The sequence below is a fragment of the Psammomys obesus genome, unplaced genomic scaffold (genome assembly GCF_907164565.1).
Source record: "Psammomys obesus unplaced genomic scaffold, mPsaObe1.curated_primary_1811, whole genome shotgun sequence".
In the NCBI taxonomy this organism is placed as follows: domain Eukaryota; kingdom Metazoa; phylum Chordata; class Mammalia; order Rodentia; family Muridae; genus Psammomys; species Psammomys obesus.
The window spans coordinates 398,694-415,934 of record NW_026590585.1 but is presented as its reverse complement, the minus strand read 5'-3'; positions in this window follow the sequence as shown (position 1 = coordinate 415,934).

Genomic DNA, 17,241 nt, shown 5'->3' with positions numbered 1-17,241 from the left:
ATAAAATAAAATGAAGGCACAGTTTACCAGACCACTGGGGGTGCAGCAAAGTCAGCTTTCAGAGGTAATATGCTATTGTTTCATGAGGTTCGTGTGTTGGAATACTACGTCATTGGTTGATGGCACTATTTTGGCAGGTGGTAAAATCTTTAAGAGTTGTAGTCTTTGTTGGGTGGCGGTGGCGGCGCATGCCTTTAATCCCAGCACTTGGGAGGCAGAGGCAGGCAGATCTCTGAGTTCGAAGCCAGCTTGGTCTACAGAGTGAGTTCCAGAACTCCCAGGGGCTACACAAGGAAACCCTGTCTCAACAAAACAAAACAAAACAAAACAAAACAAAACAAAACAAAACAAAACAAAACAAAACAAAACAAAATAAGAGGTGTAGCCTTGCTGGGGAAAGTGAATCACCAGGGAACATGTTTTGAGGATTGTTGTCTAGTCCTGTTTCTGGCTTGAGCTTCCTGCTGCCTGGTCTGATGAAATGCAAAGAGCCACGCCACACACTGCAGCCACTGTGAAACTCTGCCATGCCTTACCTGCCATGATAGACTGAGTCCTCTGTTCTAGGGGCCAAAAATAAGCCCCTTCTCCCTCAAATTGCCTTTCAGGTAATCTGTCACAATGATGATACTAGTAGAAAAGTAATAGAAAGGTAAGGGCATACCCTAAGGCCTTAGGGCGGGGAAAGAAACAGAGCAAGCCAAAGCCAGCGTTAGTTGTGGAAAGTTATAGTCGGGGTTGGGCTAGAGAGATGGCTCAGGGGTTAAGCAGCCACATGGTTCTGAACAGAAGAGGAAGTAGGCCCTTGTCTCTCGAAATTTGTTGTTGTAAAGGAATTTGAGCTTGGACACTGCCTCATCATAGAGAAGGTTTCAGTGCATATTAGGTTTTCAGATGCTGGAACACTGACAGATTTTTATATATTAAGCCATCCCTGCATTTCTGGGGTGAAGCCTACTTGATCAAGGCAGATGATCTTTTTGATGTGTTCTTGGATTCAGTTTGAAAGACTGTGTATAAGACGATATATTTCTGAGAGACCTGCTGAGTCCCATACTCTACACCCTGGGGGGAGAAATATGCCCACAGACCAGCTTTTCACCACACGGCAGGGGCAGCCATAGACACACAGAGCCCTGCCCACCACCAACAGGAGGGGGAAGATGTCCACAGACCAACCCCCTGCCATGCCACACACATGTAAACACCTAGAGGCCTGTTAGCCACCATAGCACACAGTGGTGACAGAGGAGGTCACCCAGAGGCCCCGCCCCCAGCCATGTGCCCCACCTGTAGCAGGAGCCACTACAATTTGCAAGTACATGATGGTGTTGGGTCCAAAAACCCAGCACAACCTAAGTAATCACAAGAGTCCAGCAAGGCAAGGATCTTTGAATGAGGCAGCAAAAACTGACCAGTCATGGACATCACAGACTCGGGAGCTGACTGTCTTTGAATGACTGTCTTTGAATGTTCATCTTAGAAGGTGTTTAAGCAGATGACAAACATTTACTGTGCTCAGGTGGCTACAGCTCTCTCAGGACTGCACAACAGAACCTGGGAGCTGAACTGCGACCCCAAGCCAGAATGTCACAGAGTTCTTAAGCTTGAAAACCACAAATATCTGTGCCAAGTTACAGTTACAATTTTCCATCAATCAGAATCATTTGTTCTTTTGTGGTTAGGAACAATCGTTATGTTTTGGGGAAACAAACGAAAAATAAGGAGGAAGTTGGCTAGCCATCTTCCCCTAGAGCCTGGGAACTTGAACTTAATTTTACATTCCTATCAAAATGAAGTCTGAAAACAACATGGCAGTACTTAGGATAAGTCTAATTTGTTTGATCCCAACAGTGGATGGATGGGAGAGAAAGAGAAGTGGAGCATCTTGAGCATTCTAAAGAGAGGAATTGCCTGTTGTAAGTAGCCAGCTCCACCACCTGAGGCCACAGTCAAGTCTCAACCCTGCTACCTTTGAGGACCGTGTCTGTGTCCATAGCTATGCAGTGGCAGAGATTTGTGTCAATGTTCATGGCTAATATTACCACTAGAGGTCATGGGGACTTCCCTGGTCTGGGCAGCTGCCAGGAACCACCTGGATGTTCAAGGGCTGTGCAGAAATGGCCCCGCCCCTCACTGGTAGTGGTGCTCTAGAGATCTGACCCCACCTTTCACCTGCATCACTCAGGAGAGCTGGCCCTGCTGGTGGGGTTGCAGGTGAGTGGGTCTTGAGGACACGTGTGTGGGAGACCTCACCCTGCCGCTCATCTGCTGTGGGGTGGCACATTTGTAGAAGTGATGCCCACCTGCTCCCACCTTGCCAGTTGGGAAAACTGGCCCCGGAGTCTGAGAGCAAGAGAGCTGGCCCTGCCTCCTGCTGACGGTGGCATTGAGTGGCTTAACCAGAGCAGTGCTTGAGAGATCACCCTGATGATCCGGACAGGAAGAGCCAGCAGACCCAGGTCCAGGGCTTTGAGTTGCCTCACCCCAAAATCTACATCATCTGTGAATTATCCAGACAAGTGAAAGGGTCAGTCCTGCTGATCTAAAACTGCAGAATCTCCATGACTCAGGGCAGCAATGGGATAAATGGGAGGAGTACAGGTGAGGATCCAATATTGATGGTGTCACAGAAGCCGGAGACTTCAATCCAAACCAATGACCCACTGCAAGGAACAGTTGCAGGTGAAGATGTGTGGACAAAAGGGTATACTGTGGGACACACTGTGATATATACACTGTGATCTATGTTGTCTGTGCTTGTTTTGTCTTATTTTTTTTGTCTGTTTGTTTATTTTTTTTTTATTTTGGGGGAGGTTGCAAGAGCAGATACAAAAGGACAAGTAGATGGGAGGGACTGGGGTATATGATGTGAAACTTACAAGGAATCAATAAAGTTTTATTTTTTTTAAAAAAAGAGATGTATTGCTTCTCTAGAGGACTCAGATTGATTCATAACAGCCACATCAGGAAGCTCAGAACTAACTATAATGCCAGCTCCAGGGAATGCAGCGCCTCCGGCCTTCATAGGCACCTGCATTCCATTCACACATACATTCCCGTACTCATGTAACTTTTTGTCGTTGTTGTTTTATTTTGTTTTGAGACAGGAGTTCTTTGTACAGCCTTAGCCGTCCTGGAACTCACTCTAGACCAGGCTGGCCTCCAACTAAGAGAGTTTCCTGCCTCTGCCTCCTGAGCACTGGGATTAAAGGCGTGTGCCACTGTTGCCCGGCTGATAGCATTAAAAAAAAAAAATACAGCCAGGACATGAATTAATTACGTAGAGACTAAAAGAATATAAAGACTCAATGAAATAGAATTGGTTCTTTAAAAAAACTAAGCAAGCTCAATAAACCTTATCCATACTAACCAAATGAAAGGAAATATCAAAACTAATAAAAGTAGAGATGGGAAATGGGACATTGCCATGACCTGCATGGCTTTGGGATTGACTTCACTGGGGCAATGGCGAATGAAGACACTACAGATGTGCATGCAGAAAAGCTGATATCAAGTGGACTGTGTATTCTGATGGAAACACACCAGCAGCCCAGAAACTCTTATATATAGTTGAAGGAGGAGTCGTTTACTATATACAGCTGAGTAAGGACCTGAATTAGCCAATCTTCGTAGGGTGTCTCTGTAGGAGAGCAGTTTCAGACTGCATTCATGCAGGAGGAGGAAGCTGTGGTTCATATTTTCTATACACATTGCCAACATCTGTACTTGGAGAGAGAAGACTTTGCCAGCCCCTTGGGTCTGAGGCACTGGGATCCTTGATATGGCTCTAATCACTTAGGACTTCATTCATTCTCCACAGGACATAACAGATACCAATGAAATTCAGAGGACCATTAGAGGGAACATCTTGAAAAGCTGTACTAAACAAAAGATGGAAAATCTAGAAGAAATGGATAAGTTCTAAAATTTGGATTGTCTAACAAAATTAAATCAAACTCATATAAAAAGATCTATAATGAACAATGAGATTGAAGTGGTATAAAAGTTACCAACAAAGAAAATTCTAAAATGTATGGCTAAAGTCAAATGCTACTATGCCTTAAAGAAGAACAAATATGAATGATTCTAAAACTTTTCAACAAAACAGAATGGGAAGAACACTAGAAAACATTTAATCTCAATTTCAAAAGCAGAGAAAGCCACAATAATTCTCCTGATGAACACAGACACAAAAATTCTCAGTAAATACTTACAAACAAATTCAACAACATATTGGGAAATCAGTTTTCATTCTAAGAATTCAAAGATGGATTAACATATACAAATTGACAAGTGTAAAACAGCACCTAAATACATTGATAACAGAAACCACAAGATCATCTCAATAGGTGTGGAAAAGGCCTTTGACAAAATTTAATATCCCTTCATAAATGTCTCCAAAGAAACTTGGGATAAAGAAACGGTTCTTCGACGTTGTGGTGGTCTGGATGAGAATGACCCCCATAGGCTCATTGAACAGTTGGTCCCCATTGGTGGAACTGTTTGAAAAGGATTAGGAGGTGTGGCCTTGTTGAAGGAAGTATGTTGCAGGAGCGGACTTTGAGGCTTCAAGAGCCTCCTACCATCCTCAGTGCACTGTTAAATGCAAGGTTTCTTTTCTCTGCCAGCCTTAGCTTCCGAATAATGACACGTAGACTTTATATTTAATAAAAGCTTCAGGCCATCTTAGTCTCACTCTGGCATCTGCTTCTTCATCAGTGTTCTGTTGGAAACTCTCCTCTTTCTCTGGTCCCCACCTGGGACCCCTTCTCTGAGTCTGGAAGTCCTACCTTAATTCTCCTGCCCTTCTATAGGCTGTTCAGATCCTTATTTGACAAATCAAAGGTGATGGAGAAGAATGTTTACAGAACACTGACACAGGAGATGCTTCATAAAAATGACAGTGCCAAAGTCCGGCCTGAGTCAGTTCTGCAGAGGAACAGAAATAAGCATTTGAATAACAGAGATAATCTTTACAAAGACATTATTTCAATGGTGCATTTCCCGCTTCTTCCTGCTTGTGGACCCAGATTTGAGCTCTTAGCTTGTTCCAGCACCTTGCCTGCTTGCCTGCCTGCTGCCACAAAGGTCATGGGTCACTAACTCCATGACACTGTAAGCACAATTAAATGCTTTCTTTTATAATTTGCCTTGGTCATATGTATTGCCACAGCAATAGAAAAGTAACTAACACAAACATACTAAAAGTTTACATGACAAAATAAAAGCTGTATAAGACAAAACTGAAGCCAACATTATACTAAATGGGAAGATTGGAAGTATTTCCTCTAAAATCACAGAAAACAAAAAAAAAATGCAGAAACATGCAGCAAAGGTTTTAGTATTACAATAAGGATACTAAAGGAAAGAGTGAAAGAACTGAATTGCAATCGCAGGGTTCCTAGTGTCACGGAAGGTTTCTCTTTGTACATTTTATTTCTCCTTTAGAGAAACTTACCATCTCACTAATTAATTCTGACATAGATGCCCAGAATACCTGGAGAACAAATTATAGGTATTATGGTAGTCTCATTCAGTATAGTATTAAGTCAAGAGAAATAACTAAAAATGGTAAAATAAGAAAGAGGTGAAATTATCTCCAGATGATACGACTCTATACATAAAGACCATAAAGACTCCTCTGTTCTCGGTCGGGTTTCCCTCCCTACCCTCCTATCTCCTTCTACTGAAGTCTGTCTTCCCAACAAGACACTCTCTGCCCTAGGCTTTTGTTTTTGCTTTTCTATTCCTGTGATAAACACCATGACCAAAAGCAACATGGAGCGGAGAGGGTTCATTTCAGGTCTTTTGTCTCAGTTTGCCACCTATTATGAAGGGAGGCCAAGGCAGGAACCCAAGGTAGGAACTTGGAAACAGGAATCAAGGCAGAGGCTATGGAGAAACACTGCTGCAAAGAAGCACTGGTTTGTTCCTCCTCGCTTGTTCAGTTTGCCTTTTCATACACCTGAGAACTGCTTGCCCGGGGACAGCGTTGCCACTGTAGCCTGGGCCCTTGATCATCAATTGCCTTAAGAAAATGCCCCACAGGCTTGCCGACAGGACAATATGATGGGGACATTTTTTCAGCTCAGGGTTTCTCTTCTCATGTGACTTCAGCTTGTGTCAAATTAACAAAAACAAAACATCAAACTAACATGTCTTGTGTATGGTATGTGTATGTTTTATTGCATTTAATTTAGGTTCTATGAGTATGGACGGAGGCTTATTTATTCTTCAGACTCTTGGAATTAGCACCAGCCATCAGCTATAATCTCTTAAGTGATTAATTTTAGCTGACATGGTAGGTCATACCTGTAATCCCAGTACCTGAGACATTGAACCAGGAAAAACTCTGGAGGGGCAAGAGGAGAAAGGGAGAGAGAAAAGTCTTTCCATCTTCTAATGTCTTCCTCAGTGTCTTTCTTCAGTGTCTCAAAGGGAGACGGAGGGAGATTGACTAAATTTGTTCTTACCTGGAGTGATTTTTCTGGGATGAAGCCATAGCTCCATAACAGATTGCTTGCTTGGTGCTCAGATACAGAAATGAACAAATAACAGTGGCCTTCCTGACACAAAAGGCGAGTGGCGCACGTGTGCACGTGTACAGTGTACCGTGTGTGCGCACTGGGATTTGAACTCTGTGTCTTGTGCATGCTAGTGAGTGCTCAACCACCCAACTGCACTCCAGGCCCAGTGGTACTAATCTTTACTAGTCAATACAGCTAAAATAAAATGGCTTTGCTTTAATGCAGCGGCTCTCAACAGTCCCTTGTGTTGTGGCGACCCCAACCAGAGTTATTTCCTTGCTACTTCATAACTGTAATTTTGCTGCTGTTGTGAGTTGTAGTGTAAATACTGGATATGTGGGTTATCTGGGTTGCAGGCCTTCTTTGAGAACCTCTGTTCTAAGGCATTCTTCTAGCTTAGCAGTAGCCCAGCTTTCTTGACATTCAATTCGCTTTGCTGCTGAGGATGATCTTATTTTTCTGATCCTCCTGCCTCCACCTCCTGAGTACTGGGATTACAAGCAGGTAACACCAAACCAGTTTTATGCAGTGCTGGGGTCATGCCCAGAGACTTCTATGTGCACCCAAAGCAGCCCTATCGCCAGCACTCTAGTATTTTATATTGTTTTTTTTTTAATTGGGATCATATTTTTTTAATAATTTTATTTTGTTCTTATCAGTTACATTTTATTAACTCTGTATCCCAGCTGTATCCCGCTCCCTCATTCCCTTCCACTCTCACCCTCCCTCCCTTATCTCCACCCTGCCCTTTATATTGTTTTATCGGTCTCTGCTCAAGAGTATTTCCTCATTCTTCCCAATCATTTCCACTTGACATATACCACTGGTCTCCTATTGGCTATTAGTTACTTCATTTTCATTCTCTGTGATGTGGTTTCAATAAATTCCTAATCCACTTGGTGTCACCGCAGAACTACTCTGGCTCATGGTAGCCACATTTTCATTCTCTTCACTTAGCAGAGACCAGGAGAGAGAAGACCAGTAATGGTGACCCAGGACTACATCTGCAGAGCTGGAGTTGCGACCAAATCACAATATAAGAAAAATGAAAGAGCGAGCGAGCCAGTGAAACTTGGCCATCTCTTGATCCCTGTGTCCCCTCTACCCTTGACTAATTACAGGCTCAGCTCTACTCACTTCTCCACAATGTGCCAGAGCTCACAAAGGAATGCATTAAGGCCAGGAAGATGGCAGAATCCCCACATCCAAGCTTAGACAAGGGTATGAGAACCTATAGTTCACTCCCTAAAGCAAGAAAGATAAGGAATTTCGTCTTAGAAAGAGAAAAAAGAAAATCATATGCTTGGGTCATTCTATGAGAGAAAGATGCTATGTCAATAAATATTTCTTGTACAGTGTTCGGGGTAAACTTCCCAAAGTTCACACTGAATCCTAACCCACAATTAGAGTACAACTGTACCTTAGAGGCAGGTTCAACCTGGTGGCTTGTCCTGAATGCAGATTGACTTTTTGTGCCATCATATACACATATTGAGGTTGTTTCTTCCACATCTGTAAAAAATCATCCTGGAGTTTTTATTGGAACTGCATTGCATCTGCAGATTATTGCTTTAGGTAGAATAGCCTTTCAAACAGTATTAATTTTTCCAATCCATGAGCACAGAAGCGTTTTTTTAAAATGTGCATTGTTTTTTTTTTGCCTGCATGTATGTCTATGTAAGGGTGGCAGATCTTGGAGTTACAGACCGTTGTGAGCGGCCATGTGGGGGCTGGAATTGAACCTGGGTCCTCTGGAAGAGCAGTCAGTGCTGAGCCATCTCTCCAGCTGTGGTGTCTTCCTCAATTTCTTTCTTTAGTATTTCAAAGTTTTCATTGTAGAGGTATTTTGTTTCCCCAGTTAGGTTTACTCCTATGCATTTTATTATTTTTGTAGCTATTGTGAATGAAATTTTCCCCCCACTGTATCTTTCAGTGTGTTTGACATAGGTACATAGGAAGGCTACTGATTATGTCTTAATCTTGTATCTTGCCACATTGCTGAAAAGCATTTATTAGCTCTAAGAGTTTTAGTTGAGTCTTAAGGTCCCTTATGTATAGAATCAGGTCATCTGCAAATAGGGGTACTTTCCCTTCTCATCTCACAACGCTCTAGCTCTGACTTCAAGCACTAATGTTTAAGGAGTGCTGAGAGCTGACATTCTTGTCTTACTCCCGAGAATGCTTTGAGTTTCCCCACCATTTAGCATATTGTCCATAGACTTGTTATAATCTTTATTATGTTGAGGTACACTCCCTTCATTCCCAGCCTCTCCATGATTTTATTTCAGAGGAATCTAGAATTTTGTCAAAGGATGTTTGTGCCTCTATTGAAATGACATGGTTTCTGTCTTTAGTCTACTTATGTGATGGATAACATTTATTGACTTACATATATTGAACCATTCTTGCATTTCTGGAATGAAGTCAGCTTGGTTGTGATGAATAACCTTTTCTGTATGTTTGCCAGTATTTTGTTTTTTGAAACAGGGTTTCTCTGTGCAGACTTGACAGTCCTGTAACTTGCTCTACAGACCAGGCTGGCGTCAAACTCACAGTAGTCCGCCTGCCTCTGCCTCACAAGTGCTAAGATTAAAGGTGTATACCATCATGCTTTGTAAAGCTGAAATTTAGACTCAACTCTAACTGAAATTTGCATAGTAGATCCATCAGATAATTAGGTCAACTATTAAAGATTCATGTGCAGAGACAACCAATTGGCTTTATTGGCTTCAGTATAAACTCCTCATGCTGGGAAACTCGCATAAATGTACCCTGAGAATGATGTATTCAAACTACCAAGAGCCAGAGCTGCTCAACCAGACCGATAACCATTTAGAACTAGACTTCAGGTTCCTTGACAGAAATTCCATACTGTGGTGACTTCTAAGCCGAAAAATAAACTAAATTTGTTCCTTGTGGCCAACAAATATTTAACACAAACACAACTACAAAAATGGCTTTGGAATTGAATTGTATTGAATTCTTGGCAGACTTTCTTTCCTTCAGGCTTTCATTATGATCTCATATCCTAGTTACACTAAATATGAGGTTCGATTATATTTCCCAAGTGTGTGTTCAAATAGTCAACTGATTTTATTAAACAAGTGCAAACGACTTTACTCTTTACGCTGGTCCTTTACAGCCCCTAGATGTTAATTAGACTTAGCAGTTCTTTACTTCTGTCACATCCATTATCCTCCAGCTGTCTTGGGCCAGATCCCAGGACAATTCCTGACTATGTTGGTAGAGAAAAGCAATCATTATTATTTTTTTAGCCCAGTTTTTCTTTTCTCCTGCTTCTGATAACTGACCATACACATGACCACATTTTGAAGTTCCCTTGGGACCTAACTACAGTATGATTCCTGTTAATGTCCACAGTTTTCCAGGTACTCTTTTTTTCTTGTTTGCTTTACTCAGGTTTCCTCAAACTCAGAGCTCTGCCGGTGTCTGCCTCCTAAATGCTGGGATTAAAGGCGTGACAGGGGCTAATTTTCAAATGTAAGCAACAAGAGTCCCAACCTTAAGGACCGCTTGCTTTTCCAGGAATGGTAATGTATTCAAATAATTTTCAACTGGTCATCCTAACTAAAGATGCTAAATAAAGCTAATGTCCTTTCTTATATTAGAATTCCTTAAAACTGTGTCTTGACTACTCAGGTTTTAGACTTCATTATCAGCAACTATGTATAAATGTCATAAACAGAGCTGAGGGCTGTTGCTGCTTACCTGATGAAGCCTTACCCTCAATCCATAGTTTTCTTGTGCAACTGAAGCTGACAATAGGGAATTACCAAAAACAGCAAATACCCCCCCCCCGAAACTATCAAAGGTCATTTATAATAAACAAGTTGACACTGTCTAAGTCTTATGGACACTGAAAAGATTGATGTGTTGGTACTTTTTGCTTATACTCAAGAATCTTACTTTGAAGGGTGGCTAAATATTTACAGGTCTAACTTCATGAGACATCAACTCCACCTTATTCCTCTTGGGCTGTGCTACCAGAATCTCAATCCATGGGTCATTTCATAAGACATTCAATCTATTCATTCTTCAACAGACATTTTTCTACAGGACAAAACTTAAAATGACCTTTATTTTCCTGAGAAATAATCTCAGTGCTGTGATATTGCTGGTTCTGGGATACTTCTCACTGTATAATGCTATTATGACTGCAAATAATGGTCTGCTGCCTTAAGGTGACACTCACAATCTTTGGGAATGCCTGCGAGGGACTTCCCAGATTCGGTTAACTAAGGTGGAAAATCTTCCTCCTTCAGCATTCCCTCCACATACTACACAAGGGCAGCACCATTTCACTGGGGTCCTGGACTGAATGAAAAGAAAGCAAGTGGGCTAGCATAGCACTTATCTCGGATTCCTGATGAGGACGCACCAGGACCTGCAGTTCTACTCTCCTTGCTGTAATGGACTGCATCCCTTTGAACTATAAGCCCTAATAACCAAAACGCCCTAAAACCCTCCCTTGCTTGAGCTGGTTTGGTTAGGTATATTGTTACAGCAATGACATAACCTGTAAATAGGGTGTCTCACATTCTTTTTTCCAGAGCAATATATTTGCTCCTATTTATCATGAACTTTCCAACTACCTTGTTCCCCTATTTTAATTTGTTTTTTTCAGGGTTTGTTTGTTTTGATTTTCAAGACAGGATTTCTCTATGCAGCCCTGGCTATCCTAGAACTCTGTAGACCAGGCTGGCCTTAAACTCAAGAGAACCATCTGCCTCTGCCTCCAAAGCATTAAAGGAGCGTACCACCATGTCTGGCCTAAATGAGGTTTTTCGACACAATTCAGCCAACAAACTGTGTAAAAGAATGAGTCTACCAAAAACTGTCACAAGCACACATAGCACAAGGTCCCATCTGAGCAAAAGCTGTTCTAAGAATTTAAATAGAAACACCAATCTTACAAATATATTTATTTCAGTAGTAGAGTGCTTGCCAACATGGGCAGGACCCCATGGTGAACCAAGTTAATTAAATAATCAGTAGTTTTGAATAAGTTATCAATAACCAAATGCCTAAGACTTGACAGTGTTAAATACTCAACAGTGGGTGACATGCTATACCATACCATATGGTAATTCTTATGTATTAATCCTACAAACTAAGTTCATTTACTTTCTTTTGAAATATACTCTACATTATATAGAGATGTGTCCAAAGTCCACACAACCATAAGTTTTAGAATAGAAATCTGAGGCAATACGACTATCCAAAGTATTCTTCAGAGATTAATGACGGCAGCAATTATTCAACATGAGCATTCAGAAAGGGGCCGGAGGAAACCGCCCAACACGGCTGTAGTGCCTGGTGGGCGCCAAGGGGAGTGCTCACTTGAGAAGCAGAGACAACTAGTGGGGATGGCTGGGGACACCAGGCTGAGTCGAGCGCCCTGGACTAAGGTAAGCCTACGAAGGAGTGGGTGGAGACGAGGGCTGCAGAAGAACGGTCGCGCTCCACGTGCTTCAGGTCCATTCAGTGTTTTTATTTTATGAGAAAAAACAAAACAAAACACTATGTGCAGCAAGGTAGAAAGAACTACTGCTTTCTTATCCTGCATTATTTCTCCACTTTAAAAGAGTAAATAACTCAACTCTGTCTTCATCCAGAAGATCACTGGTTACTTCAAGAGAACCTGGGGGTAAAAACAAAATTTACTTAAATCACAGATTTAAATAGTCTCTATCGTGGGGATAAGGGAAAAAAGAGAAAGGACAGACCGGAAGCCAACCAACATCACAATGTATCACAAAACTGCAGTTTCTGTTATTACTGTCTCTGACTTGGTGATCTTAGTTAACAAAGATACTCTAATTGTAACGTAGAAAATATTTAATGTTCATAAAGGCAGTGCCCGCTCAACCTCAGCACTTGGAAGCTGAAGCAGGACAGCCTGCAGGTTCTGGGCACCTGGGCTACAGGAAGAACTGCTGCCCAGGGCTACCCGGAAGACAGCCTCTCACAGCACCAACAAGGCACCGCCGGCACAGCAGCTCATTTTTTTCCTTTGCCTTTTTCATTTCCTACAGTTTATTAACTTAATTTAAGCAGATTATCAAGCTAAGTATATTTTCTCATTTTATAAAACTCAAATCCATTCTGAGGTATTGAATGGTCATAAGTGTTTAAAACTAGAACCCCGGGTTCTATTAGTATTTCTTCTTTTTTAAAAAATTTATTTAATTTATGTACACTGGTATTTTTCCTGTATGTATGTCTGAGGGTATGGGATCCTCTGGAACTGTTACAGACAGCTGTGCACTGCCCGTGGGTGCTGGGAATTGAACCTGGGCGCTCTGGAAGAGGAGCTGGTGCTCTTAATCACTGAGCCAGCTCCCCAGATCCCTACTGGCATTTCTTTAGCGTGTTTCCACACTCAGAACTGTACCAGCAGAAGAGACTGAAGCAAAAATAAAAATTCTTACATAGGAAATAAAACTACTGAATAATACCTAAACAAACACAATTCAACTTTAATTCTCTTACTCTTGTCCTCTAGGCTAAATTACATGCATGATAAAATTTTTACTTCAGATTAACATTCAAGTTCATCATCTTTTTCAGCCTAAAAAAAATTAACATTTCTATATTCTAGCCAAAAATCACTGACTGGGACATAGCTCCTAAAGGCAGTAGACTACTTTTAAGTATTAGGATAATTTTTTTCTTTTCTGAGACAATTTTTCTCACGTAGCCTTGGCTGTCCTGGACTTGCTTTGTAAACCAGGCTGGCCTCAACCTCACAAGAAATCTGCCTGCCTCAGCCTCCCCAAATGCTGGGATTACAGTCAAATACCACCACACCTGGCAATTAGAAGAACTTTTTAAAATACAAGGTGATATATTTTAAACAATTTTTTTGGACAAAATTCACTGCATATTTAAACAAGCAGTTGCTGCACTCTGTTATTATTTCTCCTGCCCCTCTTTTAGTTTTAAAATCTACAAGGACAAGAAGGAACTTTAGAGTAGACTGTCTCTGTGACAGACTATTTTCTGGACTAGGAATGGAATGTGTGAAAGAGGCAGGTTTCATGGCCTTAATGTTTTCTTCTTTCAACAGAAATTCTAAAGGCCACAAAGGCATCTTTGTATCTTTTCTAATTCAAAAGATTTTATTTTTAATTGTGTGTATGTGTGTGGGTGTGAACACAAGAATGAAAGTGCTGGCAGCTGCCAGAAGTTGAATCCTTTGGAGCTGGAGTTACAGGAGGTTGTGAGCCACCTGACATGGGTGCTAGGAACCAAACTCAGGAAAGGGCAGGAAACACTTTAACTGCTGAGCCAAGTAAAAGTGCATATAAGCAGTAAACATGCATGTGAACACACAAGCTACAGATCACATTAACAAGCGTTCGGAAAAGGCCCCATGCTTACACTGGGCCAGCCCAGCTCCACTCTGGAGCATGCATCTAGTGGCTGTTAGAGTGAATGCTATGAAGTGTAAGGGCACGCTAACGTACAAGAGTGAGGCTAGTTCTGGTTCTGTAACCGTGGCAAACCTTATCTAGCTTATTTAAGTCATCATGATGTTCATTATGTAAGCACACAAACAGGCAGTGATCTAAGGACAACTATTGGGAGCTGGTTCTCTTCTCCCACCATGGGTTCTGGGGTTCAAGCTCCGGTTCAGCAGAGTTAGAAGACTTGCTTACGACTTGAGAAACAGCTCAGCATGTAAAAGGTGCTGAAAGTGCAGGCCTGACTAACCTGAGCTTCAATTCAAGACTCCACTAAGTAACTAATCTTTGCAAACGTCTATGGTAGGTATTTGTGGACCAATAACTCTATTAGAGAGATTAGTGGAGCCATTAATAATCACCTATCTCTGAATAGCCTATTTCTATTGTTGTACAATTTGAGAACAATTACTTCCATGTAATAAGGTACCTAACAAATATGCTTCTGAGATTCCCTCTTGGGGTCACTCCGATTTACCATTTATCTGGGCTATTCACGGTGTGCATGTCTGACTTATTGGTAAAAGCGCAAGGATCAGGAGTGTGATGACAGCCTGAACTATGAGACACTGAGGCAAAATAAAACAAACATAAAATAAAACAAACATGAGTTTTATCAACCTCTCTAACATGTAGGTTTCTAAATAAGCAGAACTCATTTAGATTTCAGGATTTCATTCAATTTAAAAATGAGGAGGTAAGCTGGGCATGGTGGCGTGTGAAGCAGAGCCACATAGAGACCCTGTATCAAAAGCATGGGCCCCCCTCTTGGCTCCCAAATTAAAAAAAACCAATGCTAAGTTGAGGCTAGAGTCTAAATATCACTGGTGGAGCATCTGGACAGCATGCGATAAGGCCCTGTGTGCTTATGCAAAACGATTCACTGGCCTTTCATTACTGTTAAAAATGATTTTAAACAACCTGGATGCTAGAAATAAGGTGCCTAGTTAAATAGTTTTTAAGTAAATAGGTCTGCTTATTAAGATTTGATATTTTATCTTGGGGATTTCAAAATACCATTTATTTTCTTCTACTCAGCCTAATAGAATTCATTTCTTCTTCCCCTTCTTCTCTATCCCCTTCCTTTTTTTTCTCTAATTTCTTTTCTGGCTCATTCTCATATAGCCAATGCTGGCCTCACCTCATTTGCAGCAAAGATGACCCTAAATTCCTGCTCCTTCATCTTGGGTTTCCCAAGTGTTAGAATTACAGAAATGCAGCAAGGCAGTTAATACCCAGGCAGTTGTAGAAATACAATGCAAACGAAAAGGAGGGAAAGGCAGGAAGGAAGACAAGACACACAACATGGCTTAAACCTTAAGAAAAAAAGAAATCCAGGCATGGTAGCAGAGGAAGGCAGATAGATCTTTTCTGTGAATCTGAGGTCAGCCTGGTCTACAGGGTGACTTCCAGCCAGCTAGAGCTACAGTAAGGCCCTATCTCAAATTGAGAAAACAAAACCCAGAAAAATAAACAAACAAACAAACAAAAAATCATATTCCTTTAATTCTAGCACTCTTGAGGCAGAGGCAGGTTGATCTATGTGAGTTCAAGGGTGGCCAGGGCTATGTACAGACCTGTCACAAAAACAAGATACAAAAGTGTGTGTATTAAGGTGGGGGGGGGCGGGGTGGGAACCAACACTGAATAAGTAAAAATCTTGACACACAGGAAGAATGAGGGGAAGAGAAAAAAAGGTGAGGAGAGGGAGAGAAAAAGGGAGGAGAGGAGGAGGAGGAGGAGTAAGAGGATGGAGAGAGAGAGAGAGACAGATAGACTGGAGTGAGAAAAAGGGGGGGGAGAAAGGAAAACACATGGGCAGGAGCACAGAAGAGATGAGTTTGCACTGTCAAGGAAACTGAGGTGGCCAGCAGAGAACAGAGTTTATCACTCTGTAACTTTCACATATCACATTCCTTTTTTATATTAACCACAGGTTATTTATTTTGTATCCCAGCTGTAGCACCCTCCTCATTCCCCCCTAATCCCACCCTCCCTCTCTCCCTCATCTTCTCCCTGCCCCTTTCCAAGTCCACTAACAGGGAAGGATTTATTTATTATTTATACAGCATTCTGCCTGCATGTGTGCTGTCACACCAGAAGAGGGCATCAGACCTCATTATAGATGATTATGAGCCACCATGTGGTTGCTGGGAACTGAACTTAGGATCTTTGGAAGACCTCTGACCCATCTCTTCAGCCCGCATATCATATTCTTTAGCTACCCTTCCAGCATTCCTACTAAAAGGGAGGTCTTAATTTCACAAAATAGTTCAAAATAAAATTGCATTCAACATGGTTTTTGCCATCATTGAAGATATGTATTGGGGAAATATAATTTGCATAGTGCTAGTACTTTTTCAAAATAAAGAATGATAATGTAAGGTCAGGCTCAACAACCTGAAGCAGAGAACGGCAGATATCCAAGTTTACATAGCACCGCAGGATGCAACACTACAGCCTACATAACACTGGTGGCAGCCAGATACTCATTCTGGGTTGGAAATAACTCACCATTGAGAGTAAAGAGGCAGCCATCCTAAGTCCAGCTTTCGCCTCTCCCTTCCTTGCTCCACCTGCTGCATCACGTTATTTCCTCTCCTGTGTAGGTTTAATGTCAACAGCCGTCAATCTGAAGAGTTCTTTCTCTGCTGCCACCTACCCGTTTAGCTCTCTGCTGCAGCAGAAGGGTATATAGAAAAAGGCCTTGCTTATTGTTCAAATTAAACAAAAGCTTTAACATTTCATATTTTCACATGTGAATCAACATTTTCATATCTTGCCCATCCCACCTCAATAATCAGGAGGAAAAAAATCCAATCACAGAAAATCAAATAATGTATAATCAGTGTCCATGCTAAGCTAGGAAAATTAAAAATGAAAAGCAAGAGGAACGATTGATTATACACTCCATAGTCATTATCTCTGAGCCGCCTTCTGTTATTTTCTTACATATCCCTAAGAGGTATTAATAAATGTGTGATTTAAACTTCATCTAGGTGGTCTACAATTCCTACAAATTTCAAATTCAGAGACTACCCAAAGAACCATGGAAGACATGAATATAAAGTAATTCTAGAAACTAAGGGTATTAGGTGCTTTACCTGCTTGAGATTCAGTGTTCTGGACTGCTTATTGCCCAATGGCTCTGAATACATTAAAACACGAACACATACGCCACCTACATTTAAAATAGGGTAGCATTTGTATGCCCATAAGCATTG